The sequence below is a fragment of the Dendrobates tinctorius genome, unplaced genomic scaffold, assembly GCF_039654945.1.
Source record: "Dendrobates tinctorius isolate UK_male_01 unplaced genomic scaffold, ASM3965494v1 ptg000022l, whole genome shotgun sequence".
NCBI lineage: Eukaryota > Metazoa > Chordata > Amphibia > Anura > Dendrobatidae > Dendrobates > Dendrobates tinctorius.
Window position 1 is genome coordinate 108,243,821 of NW_027361690.1, and position 12,723 is coordinate 108,256,543.

Sequence of the window (12,723 nt, forward strand, 5' to 3'; positions counted from 1 at the left end):
GGATGGAGAACATTATTACAGGAAGTCGCCAGGATTGGGGATTGTGAGGGACAAGGGAGAATCCATTTTGGATTATAGGTTCAGGACATTCTGTCCACTCCTGGAAGGTGCCTCCCCTTTGTGTTCCCCCAAGTCATAAAAAGCTATGCAATGTTTCCTTTTAATTAAAATGCCAGGAAGAAGCTCTTTGAAGCGCTTAACACAAGGGTGTGAAATCTCCTGCAGCTACAGCTAGCTGGCTCCCTTTGTTTGACCAAGCACACGAAGACCTTGTGGCACAACAAGTCACAGTAAGGGTCTGAGGTATTCAATCTGGAAAATGACCTATAATAATAGAATTAACTGTTTTAGCCAAGCACGTAATCCGAATTGGTGTTCCTTCCCCCATATGCCTGTGCCTGGCAGGCACCTGTAGCACTCTGCATTATTGAGTTATAAAGCATAGCTACCAGGTATTACATATGGTAGGCATATTTAGTCTCAATGCGCAGATAAAATCCAGTGGAACCCAGTGGTGGCACCATCGATCCATTCAGAGCTTCGGGCAGAAAGTTATGGGCCATCCACAATTCTGGACAGAAAATCCTATTCTCAGACATGAGAGGATGGAGGCATCCCAGTCCAGGAGTGTCAGCAGAGTGTGGGAGGGAACATCCTGGGAGATATAAGGCAGCCCCTCATTTTGGATTTATTTCTTCTATTGGCAGGAGGTCCGTTACCTGATGTAGCCAAGGGCACCACGTAGCTAAGATTTGGACCTGTGATCCATCAGCGCCTTCCTGTGGTCACATGCTGCATAACACTGTAATTGCAACCTATCTATACCCTACTTTTGAACTGCACTCTTGGCTGTATACTTGTATATTGTTCTGTATGTATATATGCCTGCATATTTCTAGTGTGTCTTTTTGGCGATTAAATATAAAATTAATATTTGGCTGCTCTTTTATCTCAATACACAAATCCCCACATTCGCATGCTCTGTTGGTTAATAATATGCTACCCGGGTTGGTTTCTGACCTGATATAAGCCTGTTGTCAGAAGGGGCTTAGGTCGAACGAGAAACTGGTGGCAGAATACCGTACTGTGTTAGTGAGGAACTGGTACCTATAATGGAAGCCTTTCTGGCGACTATTTGCCCTCAGTGCAGTTCCCTGACTGATCTGGGGCAAGTGGTGGCACCAGAGAACCGAACCCTGTTAGGTCCTTCTCTCCCCTTCCCCGAGGTGAGCGAAGTCGACACCCCCTTCCCCTGTGCGATCCGTCACAGGCACATTATTACAGGAAGGGGACATTGTCACAGGAAACGTTCAGGATGGAGTACATTATTACAGGAAGAGGCCAGGATCGGGGACATTGTTACATTGCATAGTGAACAAATTTGTCTTCACAGGATCTGGATCATTACGAGGGCCCATACATCTGATGAACATGCAGGTGACGGTCCCAGTTTTAAATTTTGCACCAAGTCCATAGGATTCTAGTTACGCCACTCCTTACAACACTTTAGATTATTGTGCAAAACACTAACAACTGCTGACTCTGGACCATGAGATAAAGGCTTTGCTCCTTTAAAACACAAGAGAGACTAATGAGAAGCACTCATTGGAATTAAAGTGAAATATTTACAAAAAGTGAATTAAAGTGAATATTTACACCTAATACATTTTTGCTAAATTTATTTTTTCACGTAAGTTCACAATTTTAAAACTATTTATTTTGTAATATATCTTTATACTTAAGCTCAATTAATTGTAATACATAGCTCCTGTGACGAGCGTCAGCTTACGCTGAGTCGTTTTCCTTTTGAATGAGTGGACCCTCTGGGCCGTGACACCCACCCACCTAGGGCGATCTTACCTGGTGAGAATCCACCCCCTATACAGGGAGTGTCAGGGGCAACACCAAGGGGATGAGCCATCGCAGCAGCTGGACCAGACGACCGGCTCAGGGAAACAAGACAAGGCGAGACAAGACGTTAGTTCAAGGAAACTTCATTAAGGAACACTTCTGGGTACAACAGGTGCAAAACGTGAACACACAAAGTACATAAAGCAAGATGCGTGCAAGAGCACGCCGAGGTCCAAAGCATGGTACGTGCAGATGGTAGACAGAGGCACGAGGACATCGGACTCCGGATAGCAGGCAATGATCAACCGGGACATCAGGTTCTGTAGCTCTGAAGGTGATCAGCAGGTTCTGGACATCCGGTAAGCAAACCAGGGTTCCATGCAAGGAGACAAGACAAAGTTAGAAACAGGATGCCTGTCAACGAACACGCCCGGGTCAGGTTCACAGGACGGAGGCCTGCACATGCCAAGGGGCATGTCAGGGACAGGTACAGGGACGGTGGCCTGCATTTGCGAAGAGACACGCCAGGGAGAGATACAGGACGGAAGCCTGCACGTGCAGAGGACACACCAGGGATCAAGTTAGGGTACGGTGGCATCGGAATCCGGGGTGCTGGCATCCACCGACAGGGTCCAGGAATCAGACTACGGAAATCAGCTCCGGACATCAGGCCACAGTCATCTTGGTCCGGACCTCTGGCAGCGGTCGGCAGGTTACGGAATCCGGCAGGCAAGACAGAGTTCAGAGCAGAGCAAAGTAAGCAAAAGACTTTTTGCAAGAGTAGCACGAAAAGGCACACTGCGAAAACCAGAGTGCGTGCAAGGGAGCACGGAAACCACGGCTGGGGCACCGGCAGGCGGTACCGACGGTGGCATAAGCAGGCGGGCATGACTTAGAGGCGACACAGCTGCGGCTCACAGAGCCGCTAACCGCTATAGCACTGGACGGCGGGCACAGCTGAGGCACACAGGCGAGCACGACTAGAGGCGGCACGGCAGAGGCACATCAGGCAGGCACAGGCTGACCAGGCGCGTGCACGAGGGCACGGAGCCACAAGGCAGGGCTAGGCAAAGGTACAGGACAGAGACGCGTGCGAAACAGCACAGCAAAGCCTAGCACAAAAAATGCAAGGGTGCACGAAACATCAGAGACAAGGCATAGGGTAAGAGGCAGAGTCCTGCGCATGCAGAGCACATGCCAAGGGCAAAGTACAAGACGAGGCCTGCACGTGTGGAGAGACATGCCAGGGACAGAGACAGAGTCTAGCAACGGAGTGTAGGCCGAATCCCAGAGCCGGGCCAAGGGAGAGCCTTGGGACTAGACAGAGTACAGAGTGGAGGCCTGCACATGTAGAGAGGCATGCCAGGGATAGGGTACAGAATGGAGGCCTGCATGTGTAGAGAGACACGTCAGGGACAGGATACAGAACGGTGACCTGCACGTGTAGAGAAACACGTCAGGGACAGGGTACAGAGCAGAGGCCTGCATGTGTAGAGAGACACGTCAGGGACAGGGTACAGAGCGGAGGCTTGCACGTGTAGAGAGACACGTCAGGGACAGGGTACAGAACATAGCATAAAAAGGAAGCATAGCGAGGACAAACAAAGCACGAAGGACAACACGAGACAAAGCACGAGACAAGAGACGGAATACGAACACGGAGCGTGTGCATAGACGCACGACAGAGCAAAGTGCAAGGGTACAGAATAGAGGGAGCAACCCAGCAGACCAAGCAGCCATGCAGGGAAGCAACACAATACTCAGGCCCTGAGCATAGGAAGGGGCAGTGTGATATAGGGCATAGCACCTCCACTTCCGGGTCAGGACCAGGGAAGAACTTTCAGTTCAGATCCTCCAGGATCACAGGGAGCAGTCACATGATCAGGATTCCAGACATGCAGGGATGATTGCAGAACTAGTGCTGAAACCTAGGCAGGTCACATGATCAGAATTCCAGACATGCAGAGATGATAGCAGAACCAGTGCTGAAACCTAGGCAGGTAACATGATCAGAGTTCCAGACATGCAGAGATGAATGCAGAACCAGCCTCTGCTGGAACCTTTGAAGGACACATGATCAGGGGTTCTAGACATGACGAGACGATCACAGAAGGCAGAGCAGAAACGCAGGCATCCCTCAGCTCAACAGTCATGAGGTGAGTGTGCACACTGCTCTAGGGAACATGCAGGATAGCAGACATGAGATGCGTGTGCACACCGCTCCAGGGGTCATGAGGCAACACAGACATGGCGGTCATGACAGACATGGCGAGCATGACAGCTCCAATCTCCCGCATACTGCAGTTGTAAGAAACAACATTTTAGAGCCTGGAGCCACCATTAGCGGAAGTTTCCTAAATGCAAGGCCCAATTAATTAAAGCTTTTACGCTAGAATTAAGCTTTGAAAAGTAACAAAATGGAGTATGATTTGTGGCAAATAGCACACAGAGGCGCACGGGACTCGTCTGACTCTTGAAACGCGTATGGTCTTATTGCACATCACCCCCTGTCAATGCTGTGCCATCTGAGATGTCTGTTTTGTCATTTTGAATTTTTTAAGGATCATCCAATAAAAATGTTCTAATTTTTAAATAAGCCCTGTGAGTGAGCTGGATCCACTTCTATTTTTCCTATTGCCTTGGACGCTGTGCAGCAGTGAGGAAGCCGTGCTCCTTCTTGTGCTTGGAATTACATCTCAGGGGTGAGCTGAATGTACTCTTTTGTTTTTGCTATAGTGTTTATACATTGAACCTAATAATAAAACAGCTCCCTCTTGTGGCGGTTGCAAGAAGCCAGCTTGTTATCTTTTCTTTTTTAGTTCCATCTGTTCGATATTCTGTAATTCACAATTTCAGCACCATTAATCCCCGTTCAAGTTTTCGTCAATCTACTAATCCAGAATTCTTTGAATAACCTGAAACGCATGTTTTTACATCACTTAATAATGTCAGAGAAACATATCAATATTACGGAGTAGATTTTCCAGTAAGTATACCAATAACATAATGTTAATATTTTCTACAATGGTTTTTGGAACGAGATTGTGAATTTATCTTAATGCAGTAATCACCCTATGAATTAGCTATTAATATAGCCCATCTGTGTGGTAAGATGAAGCACTCAAGTCTATGCTGGAAAGACCACCATTGAGATCGTGTTTACATGCTGCATACTACCGGTAAAGTGCGTTTCCAATTTGGAACTCATTTGTTAGTTCCCTTTTACGTTTCGTAAACTATCTCCACAAAATGAAATAATTCCTTTAAAGTGTTAAACGAGTTAGGTGTAGCATCCAAAAAAACAAGCATGACCATTTGGAGCTGTTGCCTCCCGTAAATTAATGTTTATTCATGACATTGTATCACAACATCGTCAATGTATACTTGTTGTGTCCTGCCAGCTCCTTGTTCTGACCCCCGGTTCCCACTCGATATGCCCACCCCCAGGTCTTCCGCTTCCAGAGATTGTTTATTTTCGCTTCTCTTAAATACATTTTAAATGTCTCTTTTTTTCCAGCGTTCCATCTGCCCAACACACATGGACGCGAGCGGCGTGGGTGTTCAGATGGTAATACTGAAAATGGAAACAGAAGAAAAAAAAAAAAGAAAAGAAACAAATTAAGAATAATAATACATAAAGTAAAAATAAAAAAGAAGCGCAAATAAAAATAATAACTTTGTCTTTGGAGCGTCAAATCAATTCTGAGATACAAATTATACATCTCTAAAGTGATCATTACTCAATTATTATGCCTAAGCTATGATTACCAGCTTGCAGTTTGTCACTGCGATAATCTAAGCACTTCTGTCCTCTTCACAACACAATAGGTTCTTAAAGTTTGGTGCGTCACAAACATCCTCATTAGACTGACTCAAAGCACTGGCACGCTTAATCGCTTCATTACAGGGAGGAATACAATGGCCCAACTTCAGCGTGACACATCTCGTGATCTTTTTTTCCTCTTTTTTTTTATTATTCCAGGACGCTGCTGTGCGTGCCTTTTACTTAGCATGGGGTGATATGAAAAGAGTTTGTTAATAAGATTTCTTAAGAAGCTGAATCTTGGAAGATTCATCGCTGTTCTACGCTATTGTGCTTGCAAATTATGGTCATTTTCATCAAAAGTAAATGCAATAATCTTGTTGAACTAGGTTTGTGATAAGAAATGGACGAGAACTACCAGAATCATGCACCATTGAAGCACACAGCGTCTCTGCAGCTCTGTACTATGAAGCCGTAAGAGCCAAGTGTATGGGTAAAAAACCTACTTGTCCCATGCCCATTGTCTCTGCTGTCAGACCCTACAGCTCCAGTGATTACATAGCTGGGTGCTATGAAAAAGAAAGGTGCAGTAGTAATGAACACACCATAAATAACAGTTTTGTCTTCAGAGGAATGACTAAAGGCCAGACAGGTTTAGCGACTAGTAAAGGTGCATAGCGCCCCAACTAAATTCTCAGTATCCACCTATCCCATGTCAGTTATTGCAGTGTATTATTCTCTACTCCAGTTGACCATACGGTTGTGTGAAAAAGTGTTTGCCCCCCTCCCAATTTCCAATTCTTTTGCAGGTTTGTCACACTTAAATGTTTCAGATCAACAAAAAAATTAAATATTAGACAAAAATAACACAAGTAAATGCAAAATTCAGTTTTTAACTGAAGGTCTTTTTTAGTAATGGAAAAAGAAATCCAAACCTACAGGGCCCTGTGTGAAAAAGTGATTGCCCCATATGCAATATTAAGGAAATTCTGAAAACATGACCTGTTGGGGGCCATAAGGACTGCTGTTTGGGAAACACTAGTTCAATGAATCAAAGGGAATCTCTCAGCAGGTATGTAATATGAAGACAGCAGGAGATAGAGGCTGGAACACAGATTTCAAAGATATGTCAGTTTTTTTGCCTGTGTGCTGTTGTTTACTTGCAATGAAGGTTTTCTCACTATCAGACTAGGTACCAGTGTGCCTCCTAGTCAGACTCCACCCCCTCTTATGATAAGCAACTCACTATAGCTCACTGTCAATAGACTATGTACATACAGAGCCTGGTGTGGGTGTGGTTAGCCTTCTTAGCTCTGCTTCAGGCTGCATATAAGACCTCTGATTATGTCACAACTGCTGCACTGAGTGAACTAAGTGATGCATGATTGGAATCAGGCTGACTTGCCCTTTATTATTCTAGTCTCAGATTAAATAGCCAAAACCTGCTGACAGATTCCCTTTAAGGATGAAGAAAAAATATATAATTGTAATTCAAATACAGTAAGACAAATACCAGCTACATTATACTGTATCAACGATTAATCATACTGGTACTGCATCTGCTATCTATCTCTCTTTTTCCCCCCCAAAAATTGCATTTCTTTATTAGTAGCAGAATACTATTCTAATCTTCTTTACTGTTGCAGTTATTCACCATATTAATATCTGGAGTATTCTCTTTCTGTATCTATTACTGAGCTGCAAGCTCTCTGACAACATTTACTATCATAACATTTGTGCTGCGTTTCCTGCTTAGGTTTTCATGCAGGCTTTGATAGTGCCTCCCGATTGGCTGTGCCCTTCCATTTCATCTGATAGATGGAAGACATTATGGGGAAGCCCCTTAGTCACATTTTAATTTATGTCAACCTTATGTGGCTATTGCAATATTTTGCAATGTGTAAAAAGGTGGTGGGATTATTTGGGAGTGATTCATGAGAATCTGTTTCCTAATTGTTTGAATTTGTAAGGTCCTGGGAGTGGAAAAAAAATCGAACTTGAATTTGATTTGCATCAAATTAATTTAATCAACATTCCACAGGCCACAGGCCACAATCAACAACCAGACCAACTCCATGTGAAAGAGATGTGCTGCACTGCATGAGGCAAATGATGGTCAAGGCAGATACAGACTGCTTTTCTGACCTCCGCAAACCCTCCCAAAACTCTTAAACTGCACATGGCTTAACCCGGCAAAGGAGAAGTGCTTACTAACACAGATATTTTTTATATATGCTTGTATGCAGAATATGTAAATGCGTATCTATATTGCCATGTATGTATTTTAGATATTTGTGCTTAGGCCAGTGTCACACGACTGTAGGTCTCTCATCCGAGAGAATCAGATCGACTATGCTATCTGAGTTTGATCGGAGTGTGAGTATAGTGTGGTCTGATTCTTTTGGATGACAAAACCATAGCAAAGGTGAGGAGAATGTTGAGAATAAAATTTCTCCATTTTCCTCACTCTTAATAGTCTGTGGAAATGAGACTGCACTCGAATGTCTCCCAAGAACAGTCGGTGTTTTCCATGCACCCATAGACTTGAATGGGCTAGTGTCTTCCTAAATAGGAACATGCTGCCATTTTTTCACAGAGTTTGTCATTGAAAAAAAAATTGGTCATCAGCACAGCCCCATTGAATAACATCAGTCTGATAAAAAAAATCCGATATCACTAGGGATGAGCGAACACCTGGATGTTCGGGCCTGGCGGGTTCGGCTGAACAGTTACAGAAAGTTTGGGTTCGGGTACCAGAATAGTGCTCGGATGTCATTCACTTGAATGGGGGGCCTGAACATCCAGTGTGCATGACAGCGTGGCAAACACCACTTCTGATCGGCGGTGAAATCATTCATGCCGGTCAGAGAGCTGCGGTTCCCATGCTGTCAAAAGGCAGCGGGAGCGCTCAGCTGTGATCGGAGGTATAAAGTTTACCTCCGGTCATTGGCGTCAACTGGTGAGACTACTGATCTCATCATCTGACATCTGCTTCTGCTAGTTAAAGTGAGAGCTGGAGTGGCTGATGGGTGTATTCATTAGCCGGCTCCTGCAACCCTCAGCTGTCAGTTTCAGCAAGGCTGACTATCAAGATTAGAGGGGTACCCACACTGTATTTTTGAATTATTTAAATAAATATTTTAAAAAAACGACATGGAGTTTCCCCAATTTTTGACAACCAGACTTGCTAAAGCAGACAGCTGGGGGCTGATATTCTCAGGCTGGTAAGGGGCCATTGATATTGGTCCCCCAGCCTAAAAATAGCAGCTCGCAGCTGCCCAGCGGGGATGATTTAACTGTCAATCAGAAGCATTGTTTGCAGCGCATGACAGCATGGCAAACACTCGGTGTTCTGGCAGCCAAACCTGAACAGTAGCACAGACTTCCTGGTGAAGTCCATGTTCGGTGTCCGTGCCCGAATAGCAGGTGTTCAGTATGGACACCGAACTTTACTGTTCGGGTTTGCCCATCTCCAGATATTACTCATCAGGTACGGACTGGGATTGAAATTCAGCCCTGGCATTTAAAATCACACATGTTATTCCTGTCCCCATGTACCAGATGAAATATATTAAAATATTACCTTTGATGAAGGAAAGCAAGATTTACTACATTATCAATATTATTGATTCCTGTGACCTGCTGGGATAATTGATGGATTTTTGGTGATTTTGTGTTCCGTCACAACTTTTAACAGTATGACTGACTTGAGAACACCAATTCTGTTAACAAGGCCAAAGCAGTCCATGACCAGACAGGCCCTTCTGGCCTTTGTTACTCATCTGATGTATGCAGTGATGTGAGTGAGCCCTTAAAGTGAATATGCATGGAAGGCCTCATTCAGACATCAGTGAATTTTCCCGCATACAATACGGTTCTCTGATACTCAGTAGTTGCAAAGCACCTTTATGAAGTCATGTCAAAGAAAGCATCGAATGAACATCACAGACTGTGCCGGTCCTTCAGGTATAGCTTTGACATCTACCACAATTCCTAACCAATTAATAATGCATAACCTCACCACTGTGACACTTTTTCTTGAAGATAAATAAAAATATACTGTATATAAAGTGAATACTATTGTCATGTGAAGCCCTGAACTATGTAATTCCATATATCAATAAATCACTTATTTTCTTAAATTCAAGTTAGTTTTGACTCATTACCGAGCGTAATTGGTGTTGAGAGAGAAAAGGAAAATACACGTAGCTATTTTTTATCACATTTAACACTTTTGTTTGCATAGCTCTTAGTTATGACTCCTGGATGGTTTCCTGAAGCATATCATTTCATATGAGCATCGAAGAGTTATAGTCAGAACAGTCCCTGAAAAATTAGGACACAGCCTCATTAGCATTTGCTCCAAACTGGCTCAAAATCCATCAGTTTTAATATAAAAAAATCTGCATTTTCTGAGTCATCTAAAAAAAATGCTAGACATTTCTTTCCTAAAAGAATTAAAAAAATAAAAATACAATAAATGCCTCCTCTCTTTAAGGGGTTTTCCAGGATTAGAAAAACCTAGCTGCTTTGTTGTAGTGAATTGAACTGAGCTGTAATACGAAGCACAACCTATAGTCACGTGTGGTGCAATTCTGACAGGTTTTTTTTTAATTCTGGAGCTCTTTAACCCCATGAAGTCTGCGCACAGCTGCGTTGCCTGGGGAACGTGGCATCCCATGTTCTCCAGGCAGTGAAATCCGTGGGAGATACGGTGTCCTGTGTCCACAGACATCAAACTTCTCCAGAACGCAAAACTCCATAAGATTGGGACGTTTTCCCTGCAGTCGTGGTAGCTCTGCCTCAGGGTCAAGACAGTGGCGGCGCTCGGGACCGGGTTAGCGAAGCAGCGGACCCAATCCATCTTCAGGTGGAAGCACAGAACCACAATTCCTAGCAATGATTTACTGGAAAGCAGGGAAAAAAATCAAAGTGTAGCGATATAGCAAAAATAAAAGCTATACTTCATTAAAAAAAATAAAAATAATAATTTTGCTTGTGTTGCTACTTTCCGAGAGCCATAATATTTTCTTTTTTTTCAGATATGGGACTGTGTGAGGACTTGCTTTTTGCCCTTTGAGTCAATGTTTTTATTTATACTATATATATGCTTTGATTGACCCTTATTACATTTTCTATGCTTTTGCAGTGGCCATAAAACTGCAATCTTGGCTTTTGTTTTTCTTTCTTGTTATGATGTTTCCAATTAGATTAAATTATTTTATATTTTGACAGATCAAAATGTTTTTAAATGCAGTGATACCAGATATGTGTATTGTTTATTTTTTTATTTCTTAATTTTTAATGGTGGATGAGGGGAATGATTTGAATTTCTTATATTTTCTTATTATTTACATTTTTTTTTTACTTTTTACTGTATTTGTTGGTCCCCTTAGGGGACTTTGAACCTGTGATCATCTGATTGTTTGTACTACATACAGCAATGCCACAGTAGTGCTGTATATGGCAGGGATCGCGTCTCCTATGAATGGTTTTCACACGAGTACAGTGATGACACAGCAGACCTCTGTCTGTCATGTCAACATATCGACATGTTGCCATGAGCGCGGATGAAGGGATAGAACTTCATGCCTCCTTAGACCTAGCAATAAATGTTGCTAGTATAGGGAAGGTGACCTGACGGACGGACGGACTAGTCGGAGTGAAGAAGGAAAGGTTTGCACAGTATAGGTAGGTGTCAGTTATTACAGTGGGGGAAACAGCTAGGAAAGCGTAGTGGACATGCAGTACCTTGGGTTGACCATTAGATGGCAGGGAGGAGTGTGAGCAAAGGACTTGACATCAGCTTAGGGCTTTAGAAACCGTTGGTCATGGGGGGCGGGGTTACAGTGACAGGGGACCGGGAGAGCTATAAATACTGAGGGAGGGTTCCAGAAGGTTCCAGTCCCCAGGGGGAGCTCCAGTGACAGGAGGACTGCTACAGTCTGTGCGCTGTGAGGAGAATCCAGACCAGGGGGACTGAGGAGAGAGAATGTCAGGGGGGTGGTCCTGACAGGAAAGTACCGCAAAAAGGACGAGACAGAGGCGAAACACACCGTGTGAAAGGAGACGTCTGACCAGTAAAATTACTGTTGGTGTACGGGCCTAAGGCGGCCACAGTGACGGACCTGTCAGCAGCGTCGACGAAGTAAAGTAGGGATGGTACGTGCATGAACGTCCCTGGTGCTAAGGTACGGTGTGTAAAGCGGGCCTTGTAACGAAGGCTCAGGAAAGTGAAGTGTATTGAAGTGAAGTGCGGTGTACTTCAGAGGCCGTCAGGCGGATGGCCAGCGAATAAACCTGGACCTGTTGTTCCCGAATGTTGCCTCCAGTTGTCTCTGTACGTCTCTGCGCGGTATAAAGAGGGACCACCCCCCCAGCTCGCTCGGCCCCCACCTCTACACTGTCACAGATTGACAGTGACATTTAACAGGTTAGCAGCCGCAGGAAGAGCTCCGCTCCACCCGCTGCTGTTAGAGGCAGAAGATGGCTGAATATCACAGCCATCATTTGTCAGAACAGATGCAGGCACGGCGTGCGAACCCGAATCAAGGACAGGGAGCCGACTTATGATGGACATAGAAAGTCATAAGTCATTCAAGGGTTAATACATGCTTTCTTTTTAATATTATGATGTGTATTAATTAAATAAAACTGAAATAAATATGAATAAATTAATTTGTATTTTAAAAAATTATAAATATTTCATCTATAGCCATGCAAGTAAGTCTGCCATTCTATCTTCCTTTTTACAGTCCTGAAAACAGACTTGCCCTCATCTTTAAAGACTATAAAGACCAGATAAATTAAAGGGGTTATCTGGCCTTATGCTACAAGTCTTCATTCACATTATGTAGCTTCAGGCTTGGGAATCATAACATCGCGTGCATAACATCGTATGCTCTGAGGATTCTCCAGTGCCGGCAAAGGGAGCAACAATCTAGTAACTGCAATTATGTGATATGCATGTATGGCGCCACTTGCACTCTAGTCAGAATGCTGCCGAAAGAATACAAATCACATACTTGCGGTCATGCGCCTGCCGCTCCTGGCTCCAGCACTAGAGAATCCTCACAGTGCGCAGAGCGTGATATGAGGACTCACAAGTC